The sequence below is a fragment of the Salvia miltiorrhiza genome, chromosome 5 (assembly GCF_028751815.1).
Source record: "Salvia miltiorrhiza cultivar Shanhuang (shh) chromosome 5, IMPLAD_Smil_shh, whole genome shotgun sequence".
Classification (NCBI taxonomy): domain Eukaryota; kingdom Viridiplantae; phylum Streptophyta; class Magnoliopsida; order Lamiales; family Lamiaceae; genus Salvia; species Salvia miltiorrhiza.
The window spans coordinates 30,439,604-30,457,023 of record NC_080391.1 but is presented as its reverse complement, the minus strand read 5'-3'; the positions used below and the strand labels follow the sequence as shown (position 1 = coordinate 30,457,023).

Sequence of the window (17,420 nt, the reverse complement as noted above, 5' to 3'; positions counted from 1 at the left end):
TATGAATGAGGTAGCTTGTGTGATGAAATAAAAGTTTATTGAAACAATGAAATTACCGATTAATATTCTGTAGAGGACATTGTAGAGGAAATTAGGTTGATGTTCTGCAGAGGAAACTGTGAGCTGAATGACGAGATATTTTGCTGAGCAATTTTTCACAAATGAAATGGTTTATGTTGGAGAAGGAATTACATGGTGAATCACTTGATGAGAGACGTGGCTGAATTAGGAATAGGTGGCTGAAGGTAGAACACTAACACGTAAACTTCCTCTTTAAAACATAACTAGTGGGTATATTATAATTCGACCCGAAACCACTTTATATTATAATTATAATTATTATTGTATATTATTTTTTAATTATTATTGTATATTATTTTTTATTATAGCATATAAAATGATCTTTATATAAATTAATTTTAAATTTTAATTTTATTTGACCAAAACAAATTGCTGGTACAGTTCAAGCATTTTTGCTTGTTAGAATACGTTTACTTTGATGGATAAATTTATCAATGAAAAAGAATGGATAACACAAATTTATACCTTTAAATATCTCATTTCTTTTCCCACGTTTTACATAAAAGATAAGCGCATCATTTTTTCTTCCTTATTTTCACTTCAAAGATGGATAACATTATCACACCAAAAATGGAGGGATAATATTATCCATCCTTGAAGTGAAAATAAGGAAGGAAAAATAGTGAACTGATCTTTTGTATAAAATGTGGGAGAATAAATGAGACATTTAAAGACATAAATTTTTGTTATCCATCTTTTTTCATGGATAAATTCATCCATCAAAGTAAACGCACCCTTATATGTTAGTTTTTTGTTGAAAGTTAAAATAGATTGTATTTTTATTTGATGAAAATTTCATAAAAAGTAATATAAAAGAAGATTTAGCTTTATTTGACATAAAATATAATGAAGGATTGACTCATCGTATTTTTTGTTAATCGTATATAGGAAAGATTTACTAATTTTATAGGAGTGTAATTTTTATAAATTGATAGACAAAATTTAAGATCACATTTTATATATGAACATCATCTCATTCGAATCTTACAAGACTTTTGAGCATCATCTTGTCTATAGCTTGAAATATCACATTTGACTTTTGTACGTCGAACTTTAATCATTATCTTATCTGAAGCTTGTTATATGAGATTTTGATTATGAGTATCATCTCATCTGCAACTTGAAAAGATAAAACTTGACTTGTAGGCATCATCTCATTTGGAGCTCGTAAGACCATAACAGAGTTGTGAAAATCATCTCGTGTGGAGCTTGAAAGATCGTAATTGACTTGTGAGCATCATCTCGTGTGGAGCTTGAAAGGCCATAACTGATTTGTGAGCATTATCTGTCTATAGTTTGATAGACCACAGCTGAGTTCTAAGCATCACTGATTTGGAACTTGAAAGATTGGAGCTGGGTGCTAAGAATTATCTCATTTAAAGTTTCAAAAGCCATAATCAAGTTATGGACATCATTTTGTTTAGAACATGACAAACCACATCTAATTTGTGACCATCATATTGTTTGAAGCCAAAATACTCATAAGACCATAACTGACTTATGAGCATCATTTCATATAGAGTTTGAAAGACTATAATTGACTTGTAAGCATCATCTCGTCCATAGTTTGATAGATCGGAGTTGAGTTCTAATCATCACTCATTTGGAGCTTGAAAGACCGCAAATGAATGCTACACATTATCTTATTTGAAGCTTATAGGGTCAGAATTTAGTTATAAGCATCACCTCCTTTGGAGTTTGGCAAGCCACTTATAACTTATGAGCATCATTTTGTTTGGAGCCAATTGAGCACATCCCGTATGAAGCTTGATAGACCACCTCTGACTTTTTAACATTGTCTCGTAGAGTTTGAAAGATCAAAGTGAATTTTGAGAATCATCTTATGTATAGCTATATAAAAACTGCATACAGTATATACTTTTATTTAGATTATTATGAGATTATTTAGAAATGAGGATTTATTTCAAATTAATTTGATGAACTTATTTATTTAATATATATCTTAGTATCATTTTCTTTATTTCATATGACCAAATTAAATTGAATAACCTATTTATTTAAAATATATGCAAGTATCATTTTATTTATTTTATATAGCCAAATTCAATTGAATGTGGAAAACTATTGCAATTATATAAAAAAAAATATGAAAAACTATGTGCTTGAAATACATAATTTAAGTATTTCTTTATCTAGATCTTCAGTGATTAAGTTCAATAGAATATAAATGTGAGAATGATGAAAAACTAAAATATGAATGAAAATTAAGCTTTTTATTTAGGTTATGAGTTTAATGTGAAAATGAGGATTATTTCAAATTATATACATGATCAAATTAAATTGAAGAACTTATTTATTTAATATATATCTTACTATCATTTTCTTTATTTTATATGACCAAATTAAATTAAATTACTTATTTATTTAAAATATATCTAACGATCATTTTATTTACTTTAACGATCATATTCGCATGGTCACTTAATTGTCGGCGGCTCTTCAAGTGGCAGTCGGTTTGCTGGTTTAGCAGGATTGATAAGTTGGCTTTGGAGGTGGTTTGTGGCTGGTTTGGCATGGTTTGAGTTGGGGTTGGGACGTCAGTGGTGTTCTTTTTCAGCAACTGGGTGAGCTCGGTGCTGAGGCGCAGCTGGTCGGGTCCCGTTGGTTCTCCGTGAACGACCTTTTGGGGTTGTTTAGCATCGAGTCTAGTTGGGAATCAACAGTTTCGTCATTGATAGGTTGATTCTTGGAGTGTTATCTCCTTTATTTTGGGTTAGCTGGTTTTGGTCTCCTTTCGAGTTTTCATTTTCGATTGTTTTCTTTGTTTGTTTTGTTTGTTGACTTTCTTTTTCTGCGCTTGGGAACTGAGCTGCTTAGAGGCGATGGTTAGGCCGGAGCTTCTGAAGCTGTCTCTTTTCCGCTCCCTCGCAGGTTTGACCTTAGACGAGTACTCTTTTTCCCTTTTAAGAATTTTCCCTCTCGGGTTTGTCTTAAAAGGGTTTTAATGAGGCTCGGCCCTTAGTTTGCTCATTTGTGCTCTCAAGGGTTCTTGGTTTTGTTTTTTTTTTCTCTTTTCTCCTTTTATAAAATCTTAATTAATTTAATTTACTTTAACCAAGTTCAGTTTAAGATCTATTGCAGTTATAAAAACATGTGGAAAACTATTTATTTGAAATACATATTCTTTATCTATATTTTCCAATGATTAAATATAATATCGATGTGAAAAAAAATAGATGGCCTAATGTCTACGTGAAGATCGAGCCTTTTATATAGATTATGAATTGATGGAGTTTAGGATAATTTCAATGTGGGATGAATGAAGAAAAGATGTAAAAATGCCATATAATATAGAATTGAGAATGATCAAAATACTAATTTGTGGGAGTGCCAAATAGGATAGAGAATGAATGAGAGGTCTTCAATATATATGGAGTGACATTATTGAATAAATTTTATTATTGGTCAAAGTAATATTAGATAAATTAAATTATTTTTTAATAAAAATATAACTATTTATTTGGCCAACTAAAAGTTAATTGATCAAATTAAATTGATGAAGCAAATATATAAATGATGAGATACTACACAAGTATTTATATAATCTTTGATCAAGATGGAGTTTAATTAAAAATCAATGTGAGATAAGAGATATGACTTGTGAAACGATGAGAATGAAGGAGAATAGAGAATTTTTAAAATGATGAGATTATAGATATGATACATTAGCAAGCATTTTGACTAATCGATATTTAATTAACAATTATAGCAATATAAACATAATACATTTCATATTTTGTATTTTTTTGGATTGATCGTATGCTTCTTTATTGATTAGTATTTTTATATTTATATGTATTATGAATTACTTCATTAAAAATAATGATTAGATATTATGTAAATATTATTATTATATATTAAATAAAAAAATATAGTGCGAAAATTTAAAATTACATTATTATATATATAATGGATATGAATTTTCCAAATTTATATGAATATTGTATAAATGCACATTAATATTGCTTATGTAACGGTTAAATATATAAGGAAAGAAAAATAATTATATATCTAATGATTAATTGAATTAATAATAGTAATTTAAAACATTAAATGTAGGAAACAAAGAGAATACATAATACTTGTAGAATTCAAAGAGTGTAAAATAAAGAATTGTGAGAGTGCCACATAAGAGAGAGAAAGATTGTGGACTCTTCAATATGTATCTCTTTTATATATTAATAGATAGATTTAATTATAAATGGGCTGGTAGGATCAAGTTGGGCATTTCAATTTATAAGGCCCAAAATTAAAACTATGAATATCTTTTATTCAAAAACCCAACATATAGATATAATACTTTATTCACTGATCAAATTAAATGTAAGGCCCAAAGTGATAAATTTATATAAATATTTATTTATAGTATAAAATTGACTTAGATGCTTGAAAATATACGACTGTATTTCCTAAGACATGATCTTCAAATTTATTTGTCTAACTAGGGGCGCGACTAGATAGTTCATAAATTTGACGTATAATAAAATTCTCCATGACTTCACATTTAAATACTTCAAAATAATTGAAAATCTAAAATAAATAATTTTGGATAAAAGATTTGATTTCGGGCTGTCACATTATTTTCCCTTAATTAACTTATGACACTCACACACTCAGTCTCACGTAACACTCAAGAAATTGAATGCAGGTAGAGAGGATTTCGTGGATGACAGGTACTTAAACGGGAGTGGGGTTTTCCCGGCGACGGAGTCGAAGAAGACGGAGATGGTGGTGGACGGGCTGCTAAAAGGCGTTGAGCTAAGCGAAGACATCGTAGTGGTGAAAGTGGCGATGCCGCTGGAAAATTTGAAGAAGGCGTTGGGGTTTTCTAATTAAATTAATTAAATTGATAAATAAAATTTAAAAAAAAATCTCGCTAATTAATTTAAAATTTGAACTTAAATTTAATTCAAAATAAGTAAATATTTAGGTGTCTACTTAATTAAGCACAAAACTAGAAATATACTTAAACACATAAACACTAACTCCTCAAACCTTGTTCCCAAAAGAAATATCTCATTTAGGGTGGGACGGAGGGAGTATTATTATTATTATTATTATTATTATTATTATTGTTGTTGTTGTTGTTGTTGTTGTTGTTGTTATCCACTATTTATGTTTAATATAGTAACCTTTCATTTGGATGTAAATTATTCACGCAAAATTTATTAATTTACGGTGTAGTTATTTATCTCGATTTTTTTTTTTTTTTGTATTATTTGACATCGTGTGTAAATTACCATTTCATTTTGATGCAATTTTTTATTTATGATAGATTAATATTGATTATATATTGTAGATTTTTGATATTTAATGTATCATGTTTGATATCGTTAAGTTAATTAATGTTGAATGTAATTTTATTTTTGTTGTAGATGACAGACCGGAAAAATATTATTGTTAGATACGGAAACGATAATGTCTTATACGATAGAAGTTTTGCAACATTTATTTATGCATGGTCGCACCAATCAATAATAATTTGTTTGCGTGCATGAAATTTCCGACCGCTACAAATTTTAGAACGTGAAAGAGTTGTGAGGTTTGCTTGCGTGTGTGAATTAAAGAGATGTTAGTTGGTAGCATTAAATTTCAAAAGTTAATGGATAGAAAGGACAAATTAGTTTGAAAATTAAACCGGCATGCAACTGTAGCTCTGAAATGTGAGGAGAATATATATATCACTCCTTTAGACCCACTGTATGCACGCACTAAATACGGTAATGCTGTTTGCACGATTAGCTTGAGTTACTAAAACATAGAGTTAGGTAGGTATTCAGAAATTAGTATCTACTCCGTCCGTCCACGAATTAAAGCCTTATTTGCACTTAAATTTTTGTCCATCAATTAAAGCTCTATTGTGCTTTTTTATACATTTTTACTCTTCTTATTTTCCTATATTTACCATCATTTGCGACTAATGGACCCACCTTACAACAACTTTATCATTTTTATATTCTATATTTATTACACTTTATCATTAGTGGACCCACCACACAACACCTTTAACACTTTGGTTAACTACTTTATCACTTTAGTCAACTACCCTTATATTTCACCCACAACACTTTTTTCAGCTTTCTTAGTCTCCGTACCCACCCTCAAATGAGGCTTTAATTGGTGGACGGAGGGAGTATAAAAGACATGGCTCCGCAGCAATGAAAGTATGAAGCATGGCTTCCCTTCAATCCTTCTTCACGGTGATCGCCACCACCAAGCGCAACTCCCCGTTTCCCAAGCCCTCCCAGCTCGCCAGTAGCAGCACAAAGCGCTTTGAGGTGTGGTGCAGCAGTGGCGGCCGCAGAAACATGCTGCTTGGACTGGGTGGTCTATACGGCGCAAGCGGCCTGATTCGCGAAGCTGAGGCGTTGCCGATTGAAGCTCCTGACCTAAGCAAGTGCGACCCTGCAAGTGCCTATACTACTCAGGCCGAGCAGACAATAAGTCTGGACGTGAACTGCTGCCCACCCTTCACCGACGTTCAGACCGACTACACCCTTCCGGTGTTCACTAAGCCTCGCATTAGGCCGGCGGCGCACAGGATGACACCAGAGTACATAGCCAAGTACGAGTTAGCCATCCAGAAGATGAAGGAACTGGACAAGACGGACCCCAGCGATCCCTGCGGCTTCGCTCAGCAAGCCAACATCCATTGCGCTTACTGCAACGGCCCCTACGACCAGGTCGGCCACCCCGGCATCGATATCCAGGTTCACAACTCATGGATCTTCTTCCCCTTCCACAGGTGGTACATCTATTTCTTCGAGAGGATCATGGGGGAACTCATCGGAGATCCCGATTTTGCCCTGCCCTACTGGAACTGGGACAACCCTAGGTAGGGATGTCAATCGGGCCAGCCCACCGGGTTTTCGGGCTAGCCCTATCGGGTTTCGGGTTAGTCGGGTGCGGGCTAATCGGGTTGGAGATTTTTTCGGGTTGTAAATCTTCAACCTAACCCTAAACTTTCGGGTTTCGGGCTAGCCCATCGGGCTAATAAGGTTAAAGGCGTAAAAATAAAATTATCATTTGTATTTTATTATTCCTAATGATCTAATGTATAATGTATAAAATATACATAGATATTAAAGATATAAATTATATAGCAAAACATGAAATGCAAAAATAAAAGATATTCAAGATTACATAAACAAAATTATATTAAAATGAGATAGTAAAATTTAACATGTATCAATGCACTAGAATCAATCTGGATTATTACTGAATAATTAGTGGATTTGCCATGCACGTCTCATTGACAGAAAAAAAAAAAATTGGTATCACTTTAAAATGAGATACTAATAATTAATTTCTAACTAATGAGATACTAATAATCAATTTCTACAAAAAATCCGTAATTAATTTCACTTCTTTTTAATGAGATTGCACACACACAAACATATATATTCTAACTAATTAAGTTCATTTTTTTTAATGATGCTACATATATATATTTAAGCAAATATCATAGATCTAAACATAGCAGAAGTTGTAACTGGATGCATCAGTCACAATTCCATCAGCCCACCGGGCCAGCCCATCGGGTTTTCGGGCTAGCCCTATCGGGTTCCGGGTTAGTCGGGTGCGGGCTAATCGGGCTGGAGGTTTTTTCGGGTTGCGATTTTTCAACCCTAACCCTCTAATTTTGTCGGGTTATTCGGGTAGCCCACAGGTTTCGGGCTGCATTGACATCCCTAACCCTAGGGGCATGCAGATTCCCACATGTTTGACAGGGTTCCATCACCGCTCTACGACTGTAACTGCAACCCACTCAATCGCTTCCCTGCCCTCGTTGCTCGTAACATAACCACCCCCCAATCACCGATCATGTACAGATCATCAACAATAATCTCACTCAGATGTACAAGGAAATGATTGGCGATGTCGAATCCGTCCTCGACTTCATGGGCACTCCTTACGTTGATGGAGACCCGCCCCCACCGCGCGGCAATGGAGGATCATCCGAGGGCGGCTCACACGCCGGCGCCCACGTCTGGACTGGACACCCCGAGAACACTTTCTGCGAAGACATGGGAAACTTCTACTCCGCCGGAAGAGACCCAGCCTTCTACGCCCATCACGCTAATGTCGATAGAATGTGGACCATATGGAAAACTATCCCATCTGATTTTCCAAAGGATATCACCGACCAGGTCGTCCCCAACCCCGACAATTTCAGCAACACTGCCTTCATGTTCTACGACGAGAAGAAAAACCTAGTGCGCGTCAAGGTCGCCGACTGCTTGGACCACACCAAAATGGGGTACGAGTATGAATATACTGAAACTCCATGGATGGCTTACAGGCCACGTCAGAGGGCAGTCCCGGTCAATATCCAAGATCTCTCCAAGAGGGCAGAGACTGGAGACCAACTCTTCCCCATCACTCTCACCAACACTGTGAATTGGTGCCCAAACCAACCAAAGGAAAAGCCGACGAAGTGCTGGTGCTGGAGAACATTGTCAGCGATAGCACCCTGCTCGTGAGGTTTGATGTGTTCGTGAACGATGAAGACGACAAGCCAGAGGAGCTCGACAGGGCCGAGTACGCTGGGGGGTACACGCAGGTTCCGCATGGGGTGAGGGCCAGGGAAAGCGTCAATGATCTTCGCCTCAACTTGAGGGAACTCTATGAGAACATTAATATTGCTGATGATGATTTTATTGTGGTCACCATCGTTCCCCACATTAACGGTGACGCTGTTACCATTGGTGGTATTAAGATCATCCCGCATGTTGCCGCTTGATCTGCATCGATCACCATGTTTGGGATTTCTCGACTTATAATTTCTCCATGTTTTTGTGTGGCGCTGAATAAGCCTTTTCTTTCTTTCGAATAACCGCGCGTTTTCATGCTCCTTCTGTATCTTCCCACTACTGGAAGAATGTAATAGTATTTGTTTTAGTGAAAGTCTTTCTATATGTGTTATGTGCCATTTTGCTCTCGTGTGCTCTTTTCTCACTTTTATAGTCTCTTGGATAATTAAATAGTAGTTATATTGTTTATTAACGACAAGTTATGATTTAAATTTTAAACTTTAAATTCACGATTAACACTATTTATAATTATAAATTCAAACTTTACCGGCGAAATTACCGGCGGCGAAATTTCCGCCGGTAATTACCGGCGGCCCAACGACGGCAAAACAAGGCGGATCGTTTTTTTTTTGTTTAACGGCGGTATTACCGGCGGCATTGTCGCCGCCGGTATTTACAAAATAATTTAATTTTACTTTAAATTTAAATACAATGGGGACCTCCATTGTTAAATTAAAATTACAATGGGGACCTCGCATGCCGCCGCTAATTGTTAAATTAAAATGGCCTCCAGATCCCCTTTTCACGCAGACCTTACGCCTCCCTCCAGACCCTCCCTGCCGCGCCTCCCCCCCCCCCCAATCGCCGCCTCGCCGACCCCCAGCCGCCGTCGCCGTCAGTCCACCGCCGCCGGCCAGCCACCCCTGCAGGTATTATTTCTCTCTCTTTCTCTTTATCTCTCACTTTCACATTTCATTTAATTTATTTCTTTAACATTTTAGTTGAACAACGCCGCGCCGCTGCCGACACCGCCATCGCCACCGCTCCGCCGCCGACCACTACCGTATGCTTTCGTTCTCGTTAGTTGATTTATTTATTAATTATTTTGTTAGATTAAAATTAATATTAATTAGATTAATTTTAATTAATTTATAATATTTGAAGTATGATTAATTAATTTAATTTTTTTTTAATATTATTTTGTTAGAATCTAATTAATGTTAATTTGATTAATTTTAATTAATTTATAATATGTGAAGTGTGATTAATTTTAATTAGTTAAATTATATTTAAATTTGTTTTTACAATCTAATTAATAATTTGTTGGAGTTTGATTAATTTTAAATTAAAGTTTGATTAATTATAAAGCATGATTAATTTTAAGTATGAATTTGTTAGAGATTTATTTATGTTAAATAATTTTGTTAAATGAAGTATGATTAATTGAATTTTAAGTATGCTAGTATGTGTTTATCATGAAATGATATGATATTATATATTGTGGGATAGATTTAAGGATCTTCTCCCTTTGGGATAGAAATTGATTATTTCTTAAGGATCTTCTCCCAACAAATGATTGTTTTAAATTTCAAACTTTATTTTTTATTGCTTTATATGTATTGTATTATTGCTTCGACATTGGGGGGCCGGGTAGACCTAGTATAGGCTTAGTAAATTAGGACCACTATGGTCACTATAGCTGCTGGTAGAGTCGAGCACTTGGTAGTTAGGATAGTGGGGTTATGCTGTCGAAATTTTGTTTGATTCAAGTAATTTATGATATTTTATTTATTTTTTCAATTAGAATTTGCAGGAATGAGTGATAATCGCATGTGGATGTATGCGAGATACAATGATCGTTCTGTATTTGAAACGGGGCTGGAGAGTTTCCTTGATTATGCGATAAATCAAACGGCGTATACAGATGGAGTAGGTAACATTAGGTGCCCGTGTAAGAAGTGTAACAATGAAGCCTTTTTATCTGTACCTACAGTAAGTAAACATGTTACTAGGCATGGATTTGTCCACAATTACACAACTTGGGTTTATCACGGGGAAGCACCGATGTGTATGGCGACAGAACATGCTGGACCTAGTAATTACCAAGTAATGGATGAGGATGATGGGTCATACAATAACTACGAAAGGATGGTGCATGATCATGCTGGATCTAGTAATTATCAAGATGTGTCAAATCTGGAGGAGCCGCTCAATCCTGATGCTCAACAGAATTTGCGACATGTTGAACGCGGCCGATAATCCATTGTACCCATCCTGTGACACTTACTCACAGTTATCCTGGATGACTCAATTCATGAGCATAAAGGCTGAAAGTCACATGTCAGAGAGAACTTACAATCAGTTGTCTTCGATGTTTCGAAATGCTTTACCGAAGGATAACAACTGTCCAAAAGACTTCTGTAGTACGAAGAGAAATCTGCGCGGTTTGGGTTTGTCCGTGGAAAAGATCGATTGTTGTGTTAATAATTGTATGTTGTATTGGGGGGAAACTAGTGAGCTACATAGTTGTATGTTCTGTGACCAATCACGATATAAGGAGAATTTGCGTGCATCTGGAAGTCGTCGAAAGAAACAGGTGCCCGCCAAACAGATGCACTACTTTCCTTTGACGCCCCGACTGCAGAGGTTGTTTGCATCTGCAGCAACAACCGAGAATATGCGTTGGCATGCGACTTCAACAGACGATGGGGTTATGCGCCTCCATGGTTGTGCATGAAAGAACAATTCATGTTCCTCACAGTTCTTGTTTACCTCAGTTTTGGTTGATATTTGTGGGTTTTGGGACGCTCTGTTGAGCATGCTCTACGCATATCTGTGTTATTTTATACTTGCTCGATGGCTATGTGCTCGTTCTTGTCGCTTTTCAGGATGTCGAGGTGTTTTTGGCTTTTCGCGAAGTTTTGGACGCATTTTGAAGAGAAATCGCGGCCGCCGCCTACTCACGGCCACCGCCTACTCATGGCCGCTGCCGCCCCAGGCGGCCACCGCCTACTCACGGCCGCCGCCGCCCTAGGCGGCCACCGCCTAGTCACGGCGCCCGCCGCATGCAACGCCCGCCGCGTCACGGCGCTCGCCTGCCCAAAATTGCGAAGGGCATAGTAGGCGGCCTCCTACTAGTAGGCGCCGCCGTAGTAGGCGGCCACCGCCCGCGTCTTTTTCTGGCAGTTACGAAATTTGGGTTTAAAACCCAATTTGAGGGTTTCAATAGACATCTCCGCCTCCAACAGCCTCCACCTACTTTTTTATGCATTTCCCTTGTGTTTTGATAGGTAGAAACTCATTAGAAACTCTTGGATTACGCTAGATCGTCGTTTCCTTTAATCATTTGTAAGTTCTATCTATTGATTTACCGAATTCTATAAGCTTCCTTGGTTGTTCTTTTCCTAGATAATTGAACACGTTTTGATAATGATATTTAGCTTTGATTTATGCTTTGTTAATCTTATTGCCTAGTTAGTATAGTTAGATTGTTGGTTGATTTGTTAGAGTAATACTCCTTTGAAATTGTGTTGCTTTTCGTTTACATGTTCCTTAGGATAAATCATGATTAGTGTTTGCCATAGATTTGCATGCTTGTTTATTTCCCTTGCCTAGATAATTATTGCTTTATGATTTTGGATTTAATTATTGCTTTCTAGATCGTTGGATTAGAACCCTAGTTCTTTTTGTTGTCTTATTGCTTTCTTTGCCTGCTTCCTATTTTTCGCCTAGATAGATTTATATGCTTTATTTTAATTACGCATTAGTTAATCGGAGAGAGAGAGTGTCAGACCCAACCTTCTGATTAGAGTGTTTAGGTTTATTTCCTGTTTTCTGTGCGTAGCATGATCAGAGCCCTGTTTAGCCTTCCCTGATAGACGACTTGGGTTAGCTTATTACACTAGGACGACCTCGTACGATTGCGAGTCAATCCCTTAGGTGTTTTGGGTTGAGTCAAATTTTGCCGCCATTGCCGGGGAGGGCTTTAGGCGTTTGGTTGTTCTACTTTGTTTTCCGTGTTTATTTTATTTTTATTTTTGCTCGGTTATTTTCTTTCTCCCACCGGTGCGTTTGATCTGTTTTGTTGAGTGTTGTGTTGCTAGGGAGTTAAAGTCTTAACAGGAATTTGGCATTCTACTTGACAACACTCACCGTGCACGCGAGGTGATTGAAGCCTAGGAGAGGGTACCGAGTCTCTTTTATCTAGCGTTGGAGTTGAGAAGATGGCAGGAAGAAATTTGCAGTACATGGGGGATTTTACCCGGCCTGTCATAGAGGCCACGAACTCAGCTATTGTGCTCCCCACTGCAGTCAGGAATTACAACCTGAAGCCCAATGATTCAAGTCTGCTCCCCCTCTTCAATGGGCTTCCGAATGAAGATGCCCTGCAGTTTATCCGCGACTTCTGCACCCAAGTGCAAACTTTTCCACTGTTGGAGATCACAGAAGATCAGCTGAAGCTTAAATGTTTCCAGTATGCACTTAAGGATCGGGCAAGGACTTGGCTTCTCTCCTTACCGCCTAGTTCTATCACTACTTGGCGAGAGGCCTGTGAGAAGTTTATGTTGAAGTTCTACCCAAATCACAAGACACAAGAGATTAGAACTCAAATCATGAACTTTGTTCAAGGAGCCGACGAGCCACTTCATGAGGCTTGGGAGAGATTCCAGGAGCTCCTCCGCCAGTGCCCGCAGCATCAGTTAACCCCAGTGATGTTGATGCAACTCTTTTATGACGGGTTGCTGCAGACTTCTCAATTTATGGTGGATAGCACGGCAGGAGGCAACATTGCCCGGAAGACAGCTGATGAACTCAAGGAGATCTTCAACACACTTGCCGCGAGTTTCCAACAAAAGTCGGTAAGAGGAAGGAGGGTTGAAGCTAATGCAGTAGCTCCAAACAATGAGCTTCAAAAGCAAGTAGCGGATTTGATGAGGCAAGTACAGCACCTCAGGATGAACCAGGTGGAGGCTCCACCCGCTCACGCGCTACCAGCAGGAGGTTGTGGCATATGTGGCGAATATGGCCATGGAGCCAACGAGTGCCATAGGATGGGCGAGCGTACTTATGAAAGAGGGGTAGAAGTCTTTGCTGCACAAGGGTATTCGAGTAGGCAACCCCAGGGTCACATGCAAGGACACGGGCAGAGTTCTCAATACTGTCAATTCCAGCAGCCTATGGGTTATCAGAACCAGCAGCAGTTCTACCCACCTCAGCAGCACCAACCTCACAGCCCCTTATTTGAAGATCAGATGCAAGCTTTCATGCAAGCTAGCAAACAGGCGATGGAGGCTCAGAGTGCTACCATCAAGCGCCTCGAGACTACAGTTGGGCAACTAACAGGAGCCTTGAATCAGCTGCAGCAACAACAGCCAACTGGGAAGTTCCCAGACCAGGACAAACAGCCGCATCAAGCTCATGCAGTGGCGGTAGTCAAGGAAAATGCCCCAATAACCATGGAGAAATGGAGAAGCAAAACCGTGGAAGCAATCAAGGCTACCCAATGCCCCAGTGAACCACTGCCACCTGTCACTGTTGCACCAGACCAACCACCACCCAAGCAAGGAGATCCAGGTAGCTTTATTTTTTATATTAGCTTAGGTGGGGTCGAAAAGGTTTTTGGAATGCTTGATTTGGGCGCGGCAGTCAATTTGATGCCGCTTGATATTTTTGAGAAATTGGGTAATAAAGAGCTGAAATGCACAAATATGAAGATAGAGCTAGCTGACGGCTCTATTAGCAGCCCACGAGGTCTTGTTGAGGATGTTGAGGTTGTTGTGAGGGGGATTAGAGTTTTGGCTGATTTTGTTGTCCTTGATGTGGGAAAAGGGATTAGAGGAGAGAATGGGCATCTTGTTTTGCTTGGCCGACCTTTTATGGCCACCACCCATACTCGTATTGACGTGAGTACTGGAAATTTGAGTATGGCGGGGGCAGGGAGGTCTGTAACTTTCTCTGTTTTTGATAAGAAATCTCCTACTCGTACCCCCTATTGCAAAACTGTTCTTATGTTGAGACTTTTGATGTTTTGGATGAGGACTGTATTGTGCAGGACTTTCTTTATAAGTTACAGGAGGAGGACGAGATTGTGGAAGAATTCCTTGCTAACTTGCAGGATGAGGCTGACATTGAGCAGGAATTTCTGGAAAAACTGCAAGATGAAGATGATATAGAGCAAGGCTTTCTGTGTGCCTTGCTACTGGAAGAGAAGCTTGATGAGGTTGTGTCACTCGATCTCCTTGGATGTGTGGATAGAAGACCATCTCATGATATGAGCATGGAGCGCTCATTTGGAGGACCCGCAGCTGCAATTCACGAAGACGTGTTTACACGGGCACTTAAGCAGCTGACGCTTCAATCGGATTTTGGTTAAGGGATCCTCTTAGTCGGGCTGGCGACTTAAAAACTAGCGCTGCATGGGAGGTAACCCATGTTTTTCTTGCTTTCCCTTGTTTTCGTTTTTCTTTCGTTTTGTTTGTGTTTGTGTTTTGTTGATTCTGTTGTTTGGTGCAGGTTGATGCGTTGGAGATTGTTTGTTCTATGGATGAGAGATAAGCAGACATCGTGGGAAACTACGGGCTCGCCACTTGGATCGACATTCAGGGAAGTTTTTCTCTTTCACCCCTCTTTTTGCGAGCACTGAGGACAGTGCTAGATTTTAAGTGTGGGGGGGTGTTTGTTGATTCTGTGGGTGCCTTTTTGTTGTGTTTTTGGGCTTTCTTGTGTGGGGCAAATGGTCTCCTTTATCTTGATTGTTGCTTGGCTTCAAGTAATAATGCACACTTTGATGATTTGTTCACAAGTAAATTTCATGAATTGTGTTGGTTTGGTTGCTATCTTTCTCTCTCAGGCTATGCATTTTCCTCTCTTGATGTAAGTTGTTTAATGTTTTGGATACAACACCCTTATGAGCTATTCTTGACGTGATTTGTCCGGTAGATGCTAGAGGGAATGTTTTCATTGTGATAGCCTACGATCTTATCCCTTGAGTTTGAATGTTGATTTGTTGTGAAGTTTTTGATAGCTCTGGGTCTCTGCTCCTCTGACGGTAGTGTTATGAGCATGGAAAACCACGTGAGAACATTTTGGATTACCTCCAAAAGTGTTGATCTCACGAAAGTTGGCCCATCTATTGAGAATGGAATAACATCACCTTGAAAAGAAAGATGTATAAAATTATATGTGGTTTGATTGTTTATCATCTTCAAGGAAAATGGGATTTGATTATAAAGGCAATCACATTAGGAAATTCACCTCTAGCGGAGAATCGGGTCTGATCGGATTGAATTGTATCATGTGGTTGTTGCTTCTTAAAATATTAACAATAAACATCTCGTGAGGAATGTAAATGGCTAAGAGACTTAGATTGGTTGGAGATGTGAATGGTGAGGAAGTTTTCTTGTGAACTATCATTTGATGTTGTGGACTTTGCTTGAGGACAAGCAAAGGATCAAGTGTGGGGGAGTTGTTTACCTCAGTTTTGGTTGATATTTGTGGGTTTTGGGACGCTCTGTTGAGCATGCTCTACGCATATCTGTGTTATTTTATACTTGCTCGATGGCTATGTGCTCGTTCTTGTCGTTTTTCAGGATGTCGAGGTGTTTTTGGCTTTTCGCGAAGTTTTGGACGCATTTTGAAGAGAAATCGCGGCCGCCGCCTACTCACGGCCACCGCCTACTCACGGCCGCTGCCGCCCCAGGCGGCCACCGCCTACTCACGGCCGCCGCCGCCCTAGGCGGCCACCGCCTAGTCACGGCGCCCGCCGCATGCAACGCCCGCCGCGTCACGGCGCTCGCCTGCCCAAAATTGCGAAGGGCATAGTAGGCGGCCTCCTACTAGTAGGCGCCGCCGTAGTAGGCGGCCACCGCCCGCGTCTTTTTCTGGCAGTTACGAAATTTGGGTTTAAAACCCAATTTGAGGGTTTCAATAGACATCTCCGCCTCCAACAGCCTCCACCTACTTTTTTATGCATTTCCCTTGTGTTTTGATAGGTAGAAACTCATTAGAAACTCTTGGATTACGCTAGATCGTCGTTTCCTTTAATCATTTGTAAGTTCTATCTATTGATTTACCGAATTCTATAAGCTTCCTTGGTTGTTCTTTTCCTAGATAATTGAACACGTTTTGATAATTATATTTAGCTTTGATTTATGCTTTGTTAATCTTATTGCCTAGTTAGTATAGTTAGATTGTTGGTTGATTTGTTAGAGTAATACTCCTTTGAAATTGTGTTGCTTTTCGTTTACATGTTCCTTAGGATAAATCATGATTAGTGTTTGCCATAGATTTGCATGCTTGTTTATTTCCCTTGCCTAGATAATTATTGCTTTATGATTTTGGATTTAATTATTGCTTTCTAGATCGTTGGATTAGAACCCTAGTTCTTTTTGTTGTCTTATTGCTTTCTTTGCCTGCTTCCTATTTTTCGCCTAGATAGATTTATATGCTTTATTTTAATTACGCATTAGTTAATCGGAGAGAAAGAGTGTCAGACCCAACCTTCTTATTAGAGTGTTTAGATTTATTTCCTGTTTTCTGTGCGTAGAATGATCAGAGCCCTGTTTAGCCTTCCTTGATAGACGACTTGGGTTAGCTTATTACACTAGGACGACCTCGTACGATTGCGAGTCAATCCCTTAGGTGTTTTGGGTTGAGTCAGTTCTCATACCTGGGCCATCTAATCCAAAGATGAAGTTGGACGTATTCTTGCAGCCACTGATACAAGAGTTGAAATATTTGTGGGACGTAGGTGCGAACACTTATGACGTATCTGTGAAGCAAAAT

At 38.6% G+C, this 17,420-nt stretch overlaps 1 pseudogene across 1 annotated transcript; it reads left to right on the top strand.

The window, feature by feature from the left end:
- Window positions 1-6,281: 6,281 nt before the first annotated feature.
- On the top strand, window positions 6,282-9,037 carry LOC131026424 (polyphenol oxidase, chloroplastic-like; annotated as a pseudogene). The gene is made up of 2 exons (XR_009102298.1): window positions 6,282-6,937; window positions 7,804-9,037. The product of XR_009102298.1 is annotated as a polyphenol oxidase, chloroplastic-like (transcript).
- Window positions 9,038-17,420: the final 8,383 nt, after the last annotated feature.